Source organism: Artibeus jamaicensis, unplaced genomic scaffold (assembly GCF_021234435.1).
Source record: "Artibeus jamaicensis isolate MK-2021 breed Jamaican fruit bat unplaced genomic scaffold, CSHL_Jam_final contig_729, whole genome shotgun sequence".
NCBI lineage: Eukaryota > Metazoa > Chordata > Mammalia > Chiroptera > Phyllostomidae > Artibeus > Artibeus jamaicensis.
Genome location: NW_026521939.1, coordinates 6,407,335 through 6,427,254, shown reverse-complemented (window position 1 = coordinate 6,427,254; position 19,920 = coordinate 6,407,335). Strand labels below are relative to the sequence as shown.

The window sequence follows — 19,920 nt, the reverse complement described above, 5'->3', positions numbered from 1 at the left end:
GAGCAATTTCAAACCCCCCCAAAAGTATTCAACTCCTGACAAAGAGAGTTCAGATTCTAAAAATAAGCCTCAAAACCTGTAATACTGGGAGAAACCAACCACAGCAGCCGCCACCCAACACCCCCCACCATCATTGCACAAACTTCAGAGGCCCCGCGGCCCACAGCCAACGGGGTCCTCCCTCCAGATCACGTCTACACGCAATGAAAACGCCAATCTCATAGCTTCTGGTGTTGCTTCACTCTGACGGACGGCCTCTTTCAACATCCCTCCCCAGCAAGAATCTTAACCACGTTCTAAAATCAATCCCATATTGCCCTCTGCCTTCTTTAAATGCACACACATAAACAAGTAAGGAAAGGCTTGTGTTGGCTGTGCTATCCCAGGCTGCCCGTCGTCCAGCCTGGGCAGATGGCCGTGCCCAGCCTACCTCTCCATCTGCCAACTCCAAGGCTCCGAGGACTGGGCAGCCAGACCCAGGGGCGTAAGGACTCTAGGTAAGTAAGAGTTACTGGTTTGCCTGGGTGCCTCCTGCAAGTAAGGTAAACAACCTTGAGCATCTGGTTTAACGAAAACATCTGCGATACTGGGGAGTCTTATATTTGTTTTAAAAAAGCAAATATTGGCTCAATTTTGGCTCTATTCCAGATGACAGCAAGTACTGTAACTGTCATATCATTGAAAACTATGGAAAACAATGGTCTCGCCTTTAGCAAAACTTAGGAATCAAGTGAGACAGGGTGGTAAACATTAACCTTTGCACTGTTTCCAAACCATCCCACTTCCCCTGGCCAAGCCCACGCCATGCAGCCCTCGATGACACATGCCTTCCTCACGCATCTTAATTACTTCCTGTCCGCAAGTCAGACTCCGAGTCCAAACTGAACCACATTACACTCCTCCAGGGCAAGCACGGGCTCTGTTCTGTGTTTCTCTGGATTCCCCACAGGGCCTGGGAAAGCAGTACACAGCCCACCTCCTTGCAGAGCTGAGATTTTGTGAGCACGTGTCTGACCTACATACCCCACAGACGGTGGGTCTATTTACAGTGAGTGCCAGGTTTTTTGAAGTGTGTATTTTTTAAAAGAAGAAGAAATGACATATCTCCCCTACAGAAGAATTCCAAATAATATTGTGTAGATACCCTCCCCTCCAGGAAATTAATCTTTACCGGGTGTGAGCTGAATGTAGTATCCTGACTTTAAAGAACAATAAATGAGAAGAGGAAGAGAGCAACTTGCAGTGGAGAAACCTGGCAAAGCCCCCCTTCATCTAGAGATGAAGGGTAATGCTATTAGCAATGTCCCATGGCTGTCACGGACCCCCTGAGGTGACACATGGCGACATGATGAGAAGGGCCCCTCACCTCTGTGGCACTCTTCCACAGACCCGTAACCCCTGTGTAATCAGGAGAAAAACATCAGACAAATCCAATTGGAGGCAAATTCTACAAAATCCCTGCCTGGTACCTGTCAAAAACAGTCATGAAAACACAAGAAGAGATTGAGAAACTGTAACAGACCAGAGGAGACTGGGAGATGAGGGATTAAATGCAAGGCAGTACCCTGGGTGGGAGCTGGGCAGGAAAACAGACAGCAGCGAACAGCTGCTGAACTCCTGCAGGGTCTGGGGTTTGGTGGCTAGTGAGGCACCAACGTCAGTGTCTTCGTTTGACGCGCGTACTGTGGCGATGATGTAAGTTGCCAACTTCAGGGGAACTGGGTGAGGGTTATACGGAACCCCTGCGTTAACTGCGACTTTCCTGCAAATCTAAAATTAAACTATAAGGTGAACTGAGGCGGGCAGGCCTTACCCAAAGGCATTCATGTTCAATTTTTTAAATATATGTATTAAAAAGGTTTTTTAAGTATTTTTAAGTGTATTTTGGTTAGACATGAAAGATTAAGTGGAGGCAGGGGTTTCTAGTATTTCTCATTGGGGAGGTTTAAAAAGAAAGAAAAGCGTATCCCCAAATTTAAGTGAATGATCAGGCCTTCAATGTTAAGGAATCTCCAAAACTCCTTCCTCTTAGCTGAATGCACACTGATACTCCACAAATCTGTACCCTCTTTCTTAAAATGTATACTTCAAAACTCTAAAAAAGTTGTCTTAACCCCATGTGAGTAATAAACTTCTAAAAATACAACTCCGTGCCGTGTATAGAATGGTTTTCCAGATTCAGGGATGGACCAGTACACCAAAGTGCGAGGCCTTCGGAGAGGAGAGAAAGCAGTGTTTTCATCACCGGCTTAATCCTCCAAAATCAGTTGTGTCAGGAAGAAAAAAGGAAGATTATTCAATTCCATTCACCGCCTCCACCCTCCAACTCCAGAAAAGAAACCAAGGAGACATCCTGGAATACGCACATAACAGACATGACCCCAGAAGACCCCAGGGCTCTGGAAAAAAAAAACAGCCTCGTTTGTACACAAGGTGGAGGACCAGCTGGGAACGGCCCAAAATGTCTGGTCTTCTACAGTCTCTGGAGAAAAATGTTCTTCACAATAACACGAGCGTAAGTGAAACCTGATTACAAAAGCCCTAAGGAAGCCTTTGACTCATACATTTATTGTATCGAAGTAGCTCAAAGTTCTCCGAGGAAGGGCCGCTGGCCAGCCACCTTTAAAGCAGAAGGACGCACGCAGCAGCGCTGCTTTCGCCGTGATGGGATTTACCCTGCCTGTGGCTCCAGAAAATGCCCAGCACAAATGGCGTGTCTTACACTCTGGGTTAGTAAGGACGAAGAATTCAGGCAAAAGAGGAAATCGGGGGCTCCAGTTATCTTGGGGTAGGAAGTGAGAAACTGCACCGCGGTTGTTAGGCTACCTGACCCCCCAACAAATTCAAATTCGGTACACTTCCATACAAATACAGAGGCCCGCAGTGAAATGTTTCAGAGAAACGCTGTCAAATTCCACCTTCTGAATTCTGTCTGTTTCTGCAGGGCAATAGATTCCACAAGTCAAAGATAAAGTTTCCACAATCTGAAAGCCAGGTTCAAACATGGCGCAAGTACAAGTTACTGTGAATTGTGGAGTGGAAAATGCTCCGACTGGGGAACTGGGCCTCTCCCCCCAAATCAGAGAGGGCAATTTCCCTGTGGGTTCCTGGGGAAACCACATCCCCAGTTTCCACGTGAATGATGGTTTTTGAAGAAACGGTGCAATGAGAACATTAATGAGATGGCGTCAAGAGACAAAAACTGTGTGTGCCCTGATTGCAGCTTCATTAAAAAACAGGCACCATGACAAAAGACGAAACCGCTGAATTTAAAAAAATATGCCAACTGTTCATTCACACAGTGAGACTATGCCTCCTTTTCTTCTTTATCTTCCACATTTTCTGGAATAGTTATTCTTTATATAACTTTAAGAAATATCGATGCACCATCTATGAATAACCTCCCTGGACTCAAAGTTTAGGTAAGTCAATGCTAAGCTCTTAAATTTTCCCCAGGAACACTGTCGATTCTACAGCTCCGTGAGCTAAGTGGCTTAAATTCTTCACCACTATGTTCTCTGAAGTTAACAATACCATTAAAGAAAGTGATAGAGAACAGAGTGCCTCGGGCTTTCAGGGTCATGGTGAATTAATTTCTGCCTACTAGGAGGAGGCAGGAAATCACTACAGACACCTTTGATTCTGTCCAAGCCTTAAACCTGTGAGTACACACAGTTCTTCCACTGAAATAAGTAAGTTGAAGGGACAACTTCATTAGCTACCAAAGTGTTATCACAGCTGCCCAGAATGCCAAGGCAGATTCAAACAAGATGAAATTTTGAGGACTTGGGAAAGTACCACTTTAAGCTCAAATAACAACTTTACATAAGTAAACACCAATCAAGTCCACGACAGGCCATGGGCGGCCAAAGAAGCGGCAAACACATCGCAAACACGTCTGTGCTAAAGAAAGACAGAGTTAAGGAGGTCTAATTTGCCTGATGAGATGGATTACCTCGCCCACAGGGCTATTTTCATGGCAGCAAAACCAAAAACAAAAGACACGTCCCAGTACCAAGACTCCAGGATAACCTCATGTGTACCTCCTTTTTTCTACTGTCACCACTGCTTTGGGGAGAGTCATCTTGGGTGGAAGAATTTTAAGTCCTGGTAGGCACCAGCCTATTCTCAGAACGGCCTTACATACACCTCTGGTCAGTGGGGATACTCAGTGGCCGAAGTGCACGCACTGTTTATGTCCTTGAAAATTAACTTAGGCTGGAAATGCTTCTGCCTCCCTTTCTCAGCGGTCCCCCTTTCACTGTCCTCAACCCTGGGGATGTCTGTGCCTCCTCCAAAGCTTTGCTGAGACTCTTCTGTAAACGGTGGAATGCTGCCCACCATGTCCACACGTCCCTCTGCCCAGTGTGCCCAGGCCTCGGGGTTGGCTACTAAACTTTCCTTGGTTACCCCGGAGCCCCATGCTCATAGCAACCTCCCTTTCATTCCCCCCAACCCCCTGCCAGGCCTTGGAGAGTGATGGCTCTTTCCTCTGTGTGTGTGCTTCCACTTTCCACCCACTGCAGCAACCCCTCAGGACCAGGAGCCATTTCTTCTGTGTCCTTCCCAGGGGGAGGGTATAGCACTTGATTTCCCCACAGCCAGCCTATAAAAGGGACTGAAGGAACAGAGGGAAACTTACTCACCAAGGAGTGAATTACTCCAGTCTAGTATTTTAGAGACTTAACAAATTGATCCTCCATTTCAGATCAATCACCATGTCACTTAATCCATAGAAACATTACAACAAGGATACTTTTTCAAATGTGAATAAAAGCATCTATTATTAATGCCTTAAAGTAACAGGAAAGAGGAAAGATGGGCATCTCCCATAGCTTCTCCCACAGGAGAAACACTCTCCTAAGTGTTTCTTAGAGTCTGGTACACATTAGATCCCAAGGCAAGAGCTGGCTGAAAAGAGAGCCGAGTGCAACATGGGTGTTATTCTAGGCCTAGTGGAGCTGAATTCAGACCCAACTATGATAAAAAAACAAACACAGTGGGAGAATCCCAGATACTAGCTCTCTTTACAGGCACCTAGATTAGCCCTATTTTAAAAGAGCCACCCGGAGAAGGCTCAAGGTGGGGGGAAGGAAAGTGAGGCACAAGTTCATGCAAACCATGAGTTTTCCTTAAAAGCACTGCCCCCCCAGAACTGCAGGGCCAACCTTCCTTCCAGGTAGCCCCTGAACCAGCACTAAGGCTAGGGGAGGGATTTATCCCCCAAGGGAAGACTAGTAGGAGAGTCTAACCAGATGAGTTACACAGGAAGGGCCTGTAACTTCCAGAAACAGGATTTCCCAATAACCAAAAAATAGTCCAACAGTGAATGACATCAGCCCAGTATCCCAAGGCACAAAAGGGACCAGAAAACTAGCCAAGTTCCAAATGGCCTGATCCCTGGATATTGCCCTTCCAGGATTCACCATTTCCCCAACACCTCCCCTCCCTAACCTGATCAGGAGCTTCTGGTATAAAACCCAACCCAATGCCCAGATCCACACTGACTGGCTGGAAAGCTGAAGGGAGGGCACCTGCCAGCTTGGCAGGAGGGGCAATGTCCACCTCTGCCACAGGTTCCCCTGCCTGTGACACCAGCCCCTAGCCGGCACCGGCAGCGGACAGGGTCTGGGTAGACTCCTGTGCTCATCAGGTGCCGACCTTACGCCGGGTGATGGGACCTAGCCGGGCAAGGCTCCCTTCCAGTTGTGTCCCGATTTTCACCTCCGGGTGCTCTCCCCCAGGCCCTGAGGTGTCCATATAGGTGCCCACTGAGGGTGGTCCTGAATTCTGCGTGGATTCCCCTGGGGCAGAGGCAAAAACATGGATGCTCTGGACCCGACAAGTTGAATTTTGGGACTTGCGTCCGGAAATTCGTTGGGTTTGTTGTTTGCTTTGGTTTTGTTTCTGAATTCCCGGGTGATGGTTCTGGAGAACTCAACTTTTAGATCGCAGTCACCACAGGGAATTGCAACGTTCCTGAAAAGGCTCGGTACGTCCTTTCCGGGAAGGGGACGACGCGGACCCGCCGGGGGGCCCTTTCAGGTTGGGGCTGGGAGACCCCATCGAGCGCGACCCGCGGACGACTGGCTCGCTCAGGGGCGCAGGATCGGAACTCAGCCCGTCCCACGGCCCGGACAAGCGCTGGGAGGCTGAAAACCGGCCCGCGCCGGCCCCGCGAGAAAGTTCTCGGCCAGACCCCGGCGCTCTCCACCCCGTGTCGAACCCCGGGGACTCGCCAGGGTCTCCCGACCTCGGCTGCTCCCGAGCCCCAGGCAGGTGCCCGGGCCGCAAAGTCCCGGCTCCCGGCCCCGGAAACCCCTCGGGTTGCGCCCTCGCCGCCGCCGCGCCCCCCACTAAGTGCCCTGGCTGCCTCCACGCAGCACTCACCGCTGCTTGCGCCGCCACTCGAGCCGGTAGGTCTGAGCCCGCAGCGCAGGCGGCCGGACCGCTCCGGGGGCGGGAGCGGGGGTGGGGGCGGCACCCACCTGGGCGGAGCCTGAGGCCCGGGCTTCCGGCTTCTCCCCGCCTCCGAGGGCTGCCGGGACTCGCGTCTGGGCACCGACGGTGCCACCGCCTTCGGCCCACGCCAGGCCCGGCGGCCCGGCCTGTGGCCGCACGAGAGACCAACTACCCTCCCGACTCTGCCATCCCCCTCCACTGCTTTGGTTTCCCACTGTCCAGGCTACACCCCGGCCTTAGTCTCTCCTGAAATCCGTGCTTTCAGCCCAGGCTCCTGTGCTGACCTCGGAGCATCCTCCCCCGACCCACTCCTCCATCCCCGTTTCTCCCCTCTCGGAATCTGCTGCAGCACCTCTTTCCCTGCCTCCTGTCTCTCCTGATTTGGCCCCCGCCCCCCACTCCGTCCCCACTCCGTCCCCACTGCCTAGATCCCCCCTCTCTGGCATTCTTTCGGGAGTGCTAGAGGAACTAGATGTCCAGGGCACAATAATGAAGTTGGAGCCCCGTCTCACACCATATACAAAATTTAACGAAAGGGAAAAAACTATAAAACTCTTAGAAGAAAACCAAAGTGTAGATCTTCATGATCTTGGATTAGATAATGGTTTCTTAAATATGACACCAAAAGCACAAGCAACAAAAGAGAAAAATAGTTAAATTGAAAAATAGTTAATTTATCAAAATTAAAAATCTTTGTGCATCTAAGGACACCATCAAGAGTGTGTAAAGACAACCCACAAAAAGGGAAAAATATTTGTAAATAATATATTTGATTACAAATAGATTGCTCAACCCATATTTTATAAGGAACTCTTACAACTCAACAACAAAAACACAAGCAACCCAATTTTTTAAATGGGCATGGGATGATCAAAACACTCTGGAAAGGAGCCCTGGCTGGTGTGGCTCAATGGGGTGAGCACCAGACTGCAAAGCAAAGGGTCACTGGTTCGATCCCCAGTCAGGGCACATGCTTGGGTTGTAGGCCAGGTCTCCAGTGGGGGACACACAAGAGGCAACCACACACTGATGTGTCTCTCCCTCTCTTTCTCCCTCCCTTCCCCTCTGTCTAAAATTTACTTAATTTTTAAAAAACAAAAAGAAAAAATATTCTGGAAAACTACGGAGACAATAGAAAGACCAGTGGTTGTCGACACTGGGGAAGGAGGGTCGGAATCAGATGAATAGGCAGAACCAAGAGGAATTTTAGGACAGTGAAAATACCGGTGGGTACTTGTCATTACATATTTGTCCAAAGCCATATAATGTGTGATACCAAGACTGAACTGTAATGTGAACTATCAACTGTGGGACAGTGATGTGCCAACGTCAGTGTGGGGTCCCCAGCTGTACCACATGTGCCACTCTGGTGGGGGTGCTGACGCTGGGGGGGGGCTGTGGCGTGGAGGAGAGGGTATGGAAAATTTCTGTGCCTTCCTCTTACGTTTTCTGGGAACCTGAAACTTTCTTTTTAATTGTCTTTTTTAGAAAAAGAAAGTTCTGGAGACAGCTGGTGGGGTAGTTTCACAACATTGTGAAAGCAATTAATACCACTGAAATGTACACTTAAAAAATAGTTAAATGGTAAATTTTATGTTGTGTATATTTTTATCACAAAACAATAAAATTAAGTTAAACTAAAAATGAGCCAAAGATCTGAATAGACATTTCTGCAAAGAAGTTATACAAATGGCCAACAAGCACATGAAAAAGATGCTCACCATCATTAGTCACCAGGAAAATGCAAATGAAAACTACAATGACATAAACGCTCATACCCACTATGGTGGGCATAAAAACCTTTTTTAATGGAAATAACAAGTGTTGGGAAGGATGTGAAGAAACTGAAACCCTCATGCATTGCCGGTGGAAATATAAAATGATGTGGTTTCTGTTTCACCCTTAGGCATATACACAGAAGAACTGAGAAAAGGTATTCAAACAAAAATTTGTACAGGAATATACACATCAGCATTACTCGCAATAGTCAAAAGGTGGAAATAACCCAAATGTCCATCAACTGATTAATGGGCACAAGAAATGTGGTATATCCATATGATGAAATATTTTTGGGTCATAGAAAGGAAGTATGGATACATGTTACAACACGGGTCAACCTTAAACATTCTGCTCAGTGAAAAGATGCCAGACACAAAAGGTCACAAGTCATGTGATTCCACCTCCACGAAATCTGGAGAACAGGCAACCCCACGGAGAGAGAAAGGGACAAGGGGTTGCCAGGGGCCCGAAGGAGTGAAGAGTGACTGCTAATGAGCACGGGCTCTCTTTGGGGGGTGTTAACAATGTTCTGGAAATTGAGAGTGGTGGTTACACAATATTTTGAATGTAGAATGGTAGAGTTTAAAGTGGTTAAAATGTTAACTTGTGTATTATGTGAATTCTACCTCAGTTTTAAAAAAACTAAGCCGGGCGTCTCATGTATGCCCTGTTAAGACACAGAAGAAGGGGTGCCACACAGTTTTACATGATGTCTGTGACTATTTTCTCTTCCCACGGTGGACTTGGCAGCTGTGTTCCAACCTGAAAGGGCCCTGAACAAGATCTGGGAAGCAGACACACATACGCCATACCGCTGGAATAACAGGGGCCAGACAGAAAGGGAGAGATTTCCTCTGTGCGAGACTTCCTCATTCTGTGTACTTAAAAAATGACAGCAGCTAGGGGAGAAAAATAGACTGCCTAAAAAAATACAGAACATGGTACATTTTTGTTACAAAGAAAAACATCCACACACACACTTGGGAAAACGTCTTCATACTTTTTCAAGGATAAATAACCTATAAAAGGTTGTTGCTGAGGGATGTTACTCTCCATTTTCAAAAACAAACACAAATTGCTTTCAAAAAACTAATTTTCAACAACAAAAAAACTCAGTTGCCGGAAATAGCCTCCACTGACTGGTGTGTGTTATTCATAACAACAAATTCTGGTAACTCATGTTTCCACAGCACCTTTTCCATTTCCAAAACACTTTCCCACACACCTCACACACTTCATCCTCACACAATCCCTGTGCAGCAGAGATTCTGCCTGCTGAGCTATACAGGTGGGGAAACTGAGGCTGAGGGACAAGAGACTTGCCCAAGTGTGCACCCCCCGCCCCGTGCCTGATCCCAGCTCACTGTCCTTGCTGGGGCTGGGGCTCTATCTATGGTTGGGGGCAGAGAAAGGCCTTGGTGGAGTTGCCAGATGTGGCAAATAAAAACACATGTGCCCAGTTACATTTGAATTTTATATAAATAGCAAGTGATTGTTTAGTATAGCATGTTCCAAATATTGCAAACCTGCAATACATTCCCAATCTTGCACAGGACATACCGAAACTTTAAAAAAATCACTCATTGTTTGTTTAAAATTTATATTTAACTGGGTGTTCTCTATTCTGTCTGGGAATGTCACCTGTCTGGTCTACTTCTGGCCAGGGCCAGAGGCCCAAGTCAACTAGTCCCTGGTCTCTGTGGGCTAAGGCACCGATGGCCCGTGCCCAGGTGGAGGCCCAGGTGAGCTTCCTGGGGCCCACAATGACCTGGTCAGCCTTTCCCCTGGAGGGGAGGGAGACAGACCTGGAACTCGTGACACCTCTGTCTTCACCAGGCCCACCGAGTAGCAGGTGAGGCCTTTTCTGGCCTGCTCAGAGAGTGGACACGGGTACCGGCTCTGGGCGCACCATAACCGACAGGGAATAGGTGACCTCAGGATGAGAGGCCTGACTTCCCCAACGGCAGCACCCAGATGTTGTGCTGCGCAATCCTCTGCTTCTACTAAACAATTCACACACCGGCCACAGCAGTCAGCAAGGGGCGCAGGACGGACACCCAGCACAGACCGATGATGATGACGACAGCAATAACAGTGATGGGAAACACCAGCTGGCTCTCCAGCTGGGTGCCAAACCCTGAGTAAAGTGCGTTTGCATTCATTATCTCACTTTCATCCTCCCCAGAAGCCTGCTATCCTGTAGATGAGGAAACTGAGGTCACGCAGCACGAGGGGGACTGAAGACGCGTTTGCACCAGGTCTGGCTGACTCCTGCGGCGGTCTGACAGTCTCTCCATGCCCTCAGCTGCTCTGTCCTGGGTGCCAGGACTGTTCCAGGGGTGAGGACCAGGGCACTGAAGTAAAGGGCAAGGTCCTGACCCCCCCCTGGAGTTTATGTTCAGATTGGGAGCATGGGAGACCGGTAAGAAATCAATAATAAGTGAGTGCCCTGTGACTGTGCAACCATTGCTGGCTCCTTGTTGTAGCCTCCAAGAAATGCACGTAGTCTTCGTAGCACAGAAGAGCTTCATTCTCTGAGATCCATTCCACAGCCCTGGGCAAGGAGGGGCGGTGGTGGGAGTGGAGCACACATCCCAGAATCCTATTTATCTTACAAGCAATCCCATGGTGCACTGGTCTGCCAACAGCTCCATGATGAAAGTAGTATAGCTTCATTTCACAGATGTAGCAACTGGGGCCCAGAGAGGTTAAACAAGTTGCCAAAGCTCACAGAGCTAGTAATGGTAGCAGCGGCACGTGAGCCCAGGCTGCCTGGCCCCAAGTCTGTGTTTAGTCACCGTGCCATGGAGAGCTTCTTGGAGGAGCTTGGAGCCTTCTAGATCACCCAGACCTGTGTCTTTCAGGCTGTTGGACCCCAGAAGATTTCCCTTCAATGCAGTCTCTACGGAGCCTCAACCCACAAAACAGAACTAAGCAGTTCTGTGTGAGCTGAAGCAAACTCCAGTCTGAAAGGAAATGGTCTGCCAACTTCCCCCAGTCTAGCCCGGGTCTCCACGCAGACTCCTCTTATTCAGGGCACCCATGGAGGCCCTCTGTCCCTTGCACCACTGTCTCTCCGGGTGCCCTGGAGAGACACGGGTGCCACCTTCCCATCAGCTTTCAAAGGCACTTCCTCGTGTGCGGTTTTCTCCCAGACACACCACTGCTGGGCTGTTTCTGTGTTTCCTGGAATTTGAACCTGAACACCAGTGTTTGTCCATCCGTTCTAGGTTACCTGGCACCAGCTGCTGACCTTGATTCAAGGTGGGTTTCTCTTCTAGCCAAAAGGACAAGTGCGGGCCAGGGGCAAGCCTGGGGAAGCCTGGGATTGCGCAATGTCCAGAGAGTCTGACCGGGGCTTGGGGGTGAGGAGTGGACAGTCCCCTTCAGTTTGAGGAAATGGTCAGAGCACTCACTGGTGATGACTTTGTGTTTGTCACAAGGCTTGGAACAAAGTCACCTCGGTTCCTTCCTGGTGGCAGGATCTTGGCCAAGCCCTCCTGCCAGACCCCCTGTTTCTCAGTTGTCCTGCCGTCTGCCAGTGTAGCCGTGACAGTGAGGTAAACTGCTGAAGGGAGGCGGCCTGGCACCATGCGGGGCACCTAGTCACGCTTCAGTCATTCACAGCTATCGTTGCATTGTTTATAAGCTCCCCTTCCACCAAAAACAAAACCACGAGGCCTGTGAACATGCCCCAGGTGTTTCTAGAATCACAGTTTAATCTGCTAGCAGCAGTCACAGTTCCCTGATAAGAAAATAGTCCCACCCAAGCAAATGTACTCAGGACAGAAACCACCAACCACCCCCCAGCCTGAGCTCCTGACTCAGTTTCCTAACTGTCTAGAGAGGCGCCAGGACCTTCTCTAAGGCCGCCAAAGCCCTATATGACCTAAGTCTGCCTTCATCTCCAAACACCCTTGACCTTGCTCACTCTGCTTTAGCCATGCAGGCCTCCCTCTGTTTCGGCACAGTCCTGCCTCAAGGCCTTTGCGCTGGCTGTTCCCCTGACTGCACCGCTGGCACCTCAGGTATCCACGTGGTTCACTCCCTTCTGTAAGCCTTTGCTTAAATGTCGCCTTCTCACCCAGGCCCACAGTGACCACCCTACCTGAAATTACAGCCCCTGCCCCGCCCTCTTGACACCTCCCCTGCTCTTCTGATCACTTGCCACCCCCTAATTAATGACATTACATTTGTTATCCCGCGTCTGTCTCCCCAGCTAGACTGTCAGCTCTGGGAGGGCAGGGATCATTGAGTGTTGCTCCGGGATGTCTCGCACAGGCCCAGCGCTGGCCTGGCAAACAAATAAGGAGAAGGCGGTGTGGAGGGAAGGGGGAGAGCCCCGACGCCCTCCAGAGCTTCGGCCCCCCCTTTCCACATCCTGTTCCTACACAGGTAGCCCCGAGGCCCCTGCCTGGGAACTTCTTCAGGGGTCCTTGTTATCCTGTGAATTTCCATGAGAAAAAAAAAAAAAAGGTAAATTATGCTGCTTCCCCTTCCACCTACCCGCTTTCCGAGATGAGGTCGTCTGCCTCCTTACCCACGCCCTGCCCCCTCCCCCACCACACCTTCCTGGGGCACCTAAAGTGAGACACCGAAATGTGGGGAAACGCTATGGGAAAAATGACCCTCATATTGGTTCTCTCTGCTTGGCTAGACACAGTTAGGACTAAATGCTCATTACTGGACCTCTGCCTTCTGAACCACCAATATTCTTTCTAAAACCATACTTTTTAAATGATTTTATTTATTTATTTTTAAAGACGGGGGAAGGAGGGAGAGAAACATCAGTGTGTGAAAGGAACACCAAGTGGTTGCCTCTCATGGGCCCCCAACTGGGGGCCTGGCCCACAACCGAGGCATGTGCCCTGGTTGCAGAAAAAGTGACTCACACTCAGATAGGATGGCGGAGCACCCTCTTTATTACGCTCAGGCTCAGAGGAGTTAGTCTCCAAATTCTGAGCCCCGTTCTATGGGTTGCTCTTACTTTTAAAGGGCACGAATCAGGTTACAGAAGCAGAAGGCGGTTAGATATTTTCTTATCTCGGGTGCGCACAGTTCGGGAGGAGGCGAAGCACACTCTATCTTACTAAAATGTTACAAAAACATCTTTGAAAAACGGCACTTCCTTCCCCCGTTTGATGCTTAGACAGCCTCTTCGCCAGTCTCAGCATCTGAAATACAGCACTTCCTTGACCCTATCCTGCTTCACCCTGACTGGGAATTGAACTGGTGAACTGCTGGTTCACAGGCTGGCACTCGGTCCACTGAGCCACACCAGCCAGGGCTAAAGCCATAATAAAAAGAAAATTGTCATTGTTTACCACATGCCAAATGCAGTAATATCACTCTTAATCATTCTTAATAATGACAATAGTGATAATAAATGCATAGCCAGGCATTAATCTAGCATGATATGAACTCACTTAATCCTCACAAGAACCCTATGAGGTAGACACTACAATTCTCCCCATTTTATAGATAAAGAAACTGAGACACAGAGAAGTTAAGTATCTTGCCCAAGTTCACACAGCTAGTTAGTGTGAAGCCAGCATTGGAATCCAAATAGGCTCTTTCTAAAGTCTATGTGCTCACCCATTATTCTACCCTTTTTTGGCTAAGAATTATAATCCTCGTTTTATAAATGATGATGAGGCTGAGACCCAAGATTTTGCCACTGTGTCAGCGGCAGGATTTGAACTTAAGGACTGAAACTAAAGGGCCCTTTCCAGCTACTTCATTGCAGCTGAGGGTCCCAATCCGATTTCTGCGCATGCGCACACGTAGCCAGCGCTTACCACCTGGGAACTTACTGGGCCCCGGACTATGCAAAAGCCCTGAGGCTGCTGAATGGAAAGACCAGCAATGTGGAAAAGCTTTGGAATTAGGGTTCAGGACAGTCCCCTCCTCTAATGCACTCGAGGGACGAAAGAGGAAGCAGAAGAGGGAAAAGGAGAAGTGAACTGGAGACCAGCTCATTTGTAAAACGCACATAGATACTTCCCACCATCGTAAGCAGGTTGAGCAATGAAGTCCTGTGTGATCACTGGATGGCTGTAGGGTTCCCTGCAGGGGAGCAAAGGGTCCTTCACCACCCCCAGAAGCGCACCTCCACAGTCCCCTCCCCGGGTCATTCCGCGCAGCAATCAAGATATTTGAGGGGCTTGCTTCACTGCTCGGAAGTCCTAGGACCGGAGCGTGGAGAGCAGGTCCCCCAGAACCTTGCTGATGACAGCCCGCGGTGGGGAAAACACAAATAACTATGAAGAAGAAGCTGACAAATACATCATGAAATACCACTCAGCAAGTTCCTCTGTTGCTTAAAGAGGAAGAAATAGCCCCACATGTCCACTTATGGAAAACAGGCTGTAAAATCCTCAAGAGCAAAGAGACTAAGAAGTACAGATCACCAGTTACAAAAACAGTCGGGATGTAAAACACAGCGAAGGAAATAGAATCGATGCACGTACGGTGCATCTTACTGTGATCACTACGTATGGTGTTAGGAAAGGTACTAGCCTTATCCGGGTGATCCCTTCGTAAGTCATATAAACGTCTGATCACTGTGTTATACACTGGAAACTAATATAACACTGTATGTCACCTGGAATCGAAAAATAACTTTTTTGAAGCAGCAGCTGCGAGCAGTCGACTTTGTGTGTTCACGTTTCACCAACGGTCACAATGAGCAGTGGGACAGGAGGCCACCTGACTGGGCTCTGACCAGCCACCCTCGTTTGGGAACGGAATGGGACGGATCCAAGCAGGAGAGAACAGAATGGACAGCCCCAGACAGCGACCCTTATCATAAGGATTATTGCATAAAACTTCTGTTTCAGTAATATGCCAGTATCTGCATCCTGGGTTACAACACGCAATCTGTTTTTTTCACTGTTGCTTGGAGCTAAAAAATAAGGTTTGAAAACCCTCGATATGGAAAATATCTGAAAGAAGAAAGGCCCAGAACGGTCAGGGAGGCTCCCTCTGAAGGAAAGGGAACAAAAGCTTTATTTTATACAATTCGGTACTATTTGGGCTTTTTCTTTTAAACAATGAGCTTATATTGCTTTTGCAATAAAATAAAGACCTTTTTAAACCTTTTAGAAAAAATAAACACCCCTGCCTCAGGCTCCAGGAGAGAGGTTGCGCTGTGCGAGCTGTCAACAAGTTTTTGATGTGAAAAAGACCAAATCCTTGCCCTGAGGGGCTGTGCCTCCTGGGGGAGGGGAGGTGGGGGCTTCCAGGGCCTCCCTGGTTTGTTTCCGAGTCCTTCCCGTCCCCTCCAGAAAGTCACAGGGTCATCCGGAGAGGAAATAGGCCTTAGGACGTCAGTCTTCGTTTTTGAAAATGGAACAGACGCCCTGGATTTTAGTGTTGGATCTGCGGCAGAGCCCGGGGGATGCAGCTGTCAGCCTGGAAGTGGGGCTGGGACCCCCGCCCCCGCCCCCACCTCACCATACACAGGTTGATTTCTCTAACACTCAGAGAAACGTGACACCGCAGACCATTAGGAAAGCCGATGGTCTCCCAGCCCAGCCAGGCCACGTCCGCACATGGATATCGTGTTTTCAGTGCAGCGTTACGTTGTATTTTCCACGTTGATAAGAATTCTCCTTACTGCCCTGACCAGCCTGGTTCAGCGGGCTGGACACGGTCAGCAAAGCAAAGAGTCACAGGTTCGATTTCTGGTCAGGGCACCTGCCTGGGTTGTGGGTTCAGTTCCCTGGTGGGACTTGTGCAAGAGGCAACCAATCGATGTTTCTCCCTCCCTCCCTTCCCACCTCTCTAAAAATAAATAAATAACTTTCAAAATTCTCATAATTCCTCTTTATAAAAACTTACTTAAGGCTGCACCAAGCAGTTACAACATACATACCTGTCGCACGGTGATCTCAAATGTCGGCTGCAGTAGATAATGCTGGGCGCCAGTCCTTTCTTTTCTTTATTTAGGATTAGTTCCTTCGGGCAAATCCCCAGAAGTGTGACTGCTGCTGGAAAGGAAAGTGAAGACCTTTCCAGGCCCCAAAGCTCTGCCAACACTGCTTTTGGAAAGGGCAGGGACCCAACCAAGCCTTTTTAAGGAACTGCCAGCTGGAGCGATTCAGTCACCACCACCTCCCTCACGGGACAGGAACTGTCTCCGACCCCGGGGCCCCACCGGCTGCGTTAGGAAGCAGGAGCAAGGCAGGGAGGAGAGACTTCCCCTGCTCCTCTGGGCAGCAACCAGGGTCTGAGGCACAGCAGTGCAGCCTGGCCGAAGGGCTTTGTGGGGCAGCGAGGGCACCCTTCCTCTCCTTCCGCTTTGGACGATGGCATTTTCTCTGAATTACACAGCGTGGACTTCACTCGTAGTCTGTGGCGGTGAAGAATGTGGCGCAGTGCCACACTCCTGAGTCCATTCAGGCCGCTCTAACGGAATATGACAGACTATGACTTACACACAGTAGAAACTTACTTCTCACAGCTCTGGAGGCTGAGAAGTCCAAGATCAAGGCCCAGCAGATTCAGTGTCTGGTGAGCACCCACTTTCTGCTCCTTAGAGAGCTGTTTTCTCACCATGTCCTCACGTGACCGAAAAGGCGAGGGAGCTCTGTGGGGTCTCTTTTGTAAGCACACTAATCCCTGTTTTGGGGACTCTCTTCTTATGATCTAATCACCTCCCAAAGACCCCACCTCCTCATGCCATCATATCAAGGGTTAGGTTTCAACAAGTGAATTTGGGGTGAGAGGGATGCAGACATACCACTGGGCACATGTTGTGCAGAGAAGACAGGGACATCATTTGTCCTGATGCGGCCGATGGATGATGGGTGGGGACACAGCTCAGGGTCAGCTCTACCTTTGGAGGCCCTCGTGGACCCCCGCAAAACCTTAGTTCCTCATATCTGAAAAGCTGCTGCTTCCAGACGAGACCCTCACTTCTTTGAGGTTTGGCAAGTGCTTTCCCTGGGCCACCCGCTGCCCACCTGCGGGTGTGTGGCCCCCTTCCCAGCCCTGTCTCTGCAGCACGGAGCCAGCCAGAAGGAGAACTCCAGGGGGAGACAGGAAGAGTGTGGGTGACAGAGAAAGAAGGAAAAGAGGGACAGGAGGAAAAGAAAAGGAACTGCAGTGACATGAGGAGTGATACAGAAGGGAGGAAGTGAGGGGAGAGAAGAGAGGGCCCTGAATGGTGAGCTCACCTGTTCTGAGTGGCTCACACACATGACTCCCCGATTCTCACAGGGGCACCCAGCACCAGTGCCGCCGTCCCTGCTGAAAAGCTGCCACCGACCGTCTGCTTAGAACAAAGACACAGACCGCCAAAGCCTTTCTCTTCCACCTGCACACCCCCATTTCCCCCTAGAGCATAGCTCACACCGGGTGCATAATCATCCATTTAATTAAGGGGTCACTTTTTTGTTAAACTCATCACGGTCATTGCAAATGCCTCAGTACCATCTCTGTGTGGTCCGTCTGATGTCACCTGTGGCCCCCATGCTTCCTTCCACCAGTGGCTATTTTTTAATAAACTCTTTGGGGATTGCATCTGCTGGAGCAAATCCCTGCCATCACATCGTTTCATCCGTACATACCTCAGCTCGAGTCTCTCAAAGACGAGGACCCTTTTTAAAATTAGGACCACAAAGCTATGACATCCCAGACACCACTGAATTTCGTCCATGTCACCCAGCTTGGGTTTATATCTTCCCCATGATCTCACAAACATTTTAAAAAGAATCTGGTTTGTTCGAAACAGGATCCTGTTCGCTGTGTTTGCACAACCTGGCAATCAGCTCTTCTGGCCAACAGTGACATACCCTGTGCATGTGTGCTGGGTGAACTGCTACGGGTAAAGAAGGATTTAAAAAACCCTCACATTTACAGAGAACTTCTCAAGCTGGACACCATGGACATTCTCATCTCATCCTGCTGGCCCTGCCGAGAGGTAGCACCTTTTATTGTCCCTTTTTGAGGAGGATGCAACCAAGGCACAGAGAGGAGAAGTGACCTGCCCAAGGTCATACAGCGAGGAAGTGACTCCTGCAGGAACAGGTGGAGAGGGTGTGGGGACCCAGCGCACTGTGCCAGGTGCCACACTTCTGTTGGCGACAGCCCTCCCCCTGCAGGGGAGGGAACAGGCGCACACACCGCTGGGTGTGCTGGGCCAGCCTCACCCACTCCCACTCTACCCAGCAGCCTGGGGACAGACAGGCATGTGGCACAGTTTCCAGGGCTGGGAGTCACTCCCCTCTCCACCAACTCCCACATGGGCACCCTGGGCCTCCCCCCACGGGAGCCCCAGGGAGGAACCCGTGCCCTGCTTTCCCTCCTCCCGGAGGACTACGGGCATGTCTTCCACTGGGTCCTAGAGGGAGCCGCACACGCACCTCGGTCTTCCCTGTCCTCGTTAGGCCGCACAGCAAATATTTATTGACTATTATTAGATGTCAGCTACTGGGACAGGCCATGGAGAACCAGTAATGGCCAAGACCCAGTTTGGCAGTGGGGACGCAGGCCTTACGTGAGACTCCCAGATGCATTCATAACAGTCGATGGGAAAAGGAGGGTGACAGAGGCTGTGGGTACAGTGGGTGGGGTGGTCAGGGAGGGCTTCCCGCACTAGGTGAGGCCAAGGCTGAGGGATGTAAACTCCGGAAGCTAGTGGCTCTGTCCCCTTGTTTATTTTGAACAGTTTTAATTCAAATAAAGCACTATGAAAATAATAATTATGAACAGTAATCACAATGACTAACAATTACTGCATCATGTTGTTTTGTTTTGCTTTTTCACGTGTGGCATACCCTTTCATCTTTATAATAACCCAGAGAGACTCTTGCCAATCCCACTTTATAGATGAGGAAACTGAGACTCAGAAAAGTGAAATAATTTAGCAGTCACAGAACTGGCTAGGTGGGGAAGCCGGGATTTGAACCCAGGCCAGCTGGATCTCAGGATGCAGTCTGATTATGGCTTTTCCTTTCTATTAAGAGGACCTGCCACTGCGACGGACTGCTCGCTGGACCCTGGTCTGGGCCTCATGGCATGATTCCGGGCCACTCCCTTCTCTGACCTTGGACCCTAGGCCTGAAACAAGGGGTTAGGAACATGACCAGCCTTCGGAGCCACAGGCCCTGCATAAACAGCACCCGGAGACCAGCTGCTGGCCTGCATGGGCTCTGCAGTCAGGAGAGCCTGAGCTCGGCAACGGCTCTGAGACTCTGAGGCTATGTGACCTGAGGCAGGCTCTGTAACCTCCTGAAAAGTGGGGATGATGATGGAGCCAACGTTGTGAGACATTCCAGGCAGAAGGAACAGCAAGAGCAAGGAGATGGGAGCCTGTGGGACATGTTTGGGGGACTAAATAGCAGGGTCCCTGGGACATGGGGCTGGGGCTGGGGAAGCCAAAGATGGAGTTGAAGAACTTTACGCCAGGCAGTTTATTGAGCACCTACTAGATATAAGGCCTAAAGACAGAGAGATCCAAAAGGGGGGGGGGGATTTATGTCCATTTTGTTCACAGCTTTATTCCCCGTGCCCAGAACATCGACTAACAAACAGTAGACCCACAATAGTTGTTGGTGAATGAATGAATGAACGAACGAATGAACAAATGAGTGATTGAACCAATAAGCGAATGAGTGACTGAGTGAATTAATGAATGAGTATAAGAATCAATGACTGAATAATGAATATGCATTC

The 19,920-nt window shown here is 49.6% G+C and overlaps 1 protein-coding gene across 2 annotated transcripts in view; it reads right to left on the bottom strand.

Annotated features, from left to right (window-relative positions):
* The window catches only part of LITAF (lipopolysaccharide induced TNF factor), a 38,485-nt gene extending 22,126 nt beyond the window's left edge, over positions 1–16,359 (bottom strand). Inside the window, exon 1 of one of the 2 annotated variants that reach the window (XM_053672131.1) lies at positions 16,118–16,359. The gene's annotated coding sequence lies outside the window, so the exon portion shown is untranslated. Of the gene's footprint in view, positions 1–6,390; positions 6,461–16,117 lie in introns of those variants that run through there. The other variant, XM_037151200.2, reaches the window with a different exon arrangement.
* Positions 16,360–19,920: the final 3,561 nt, after the last annotated feature.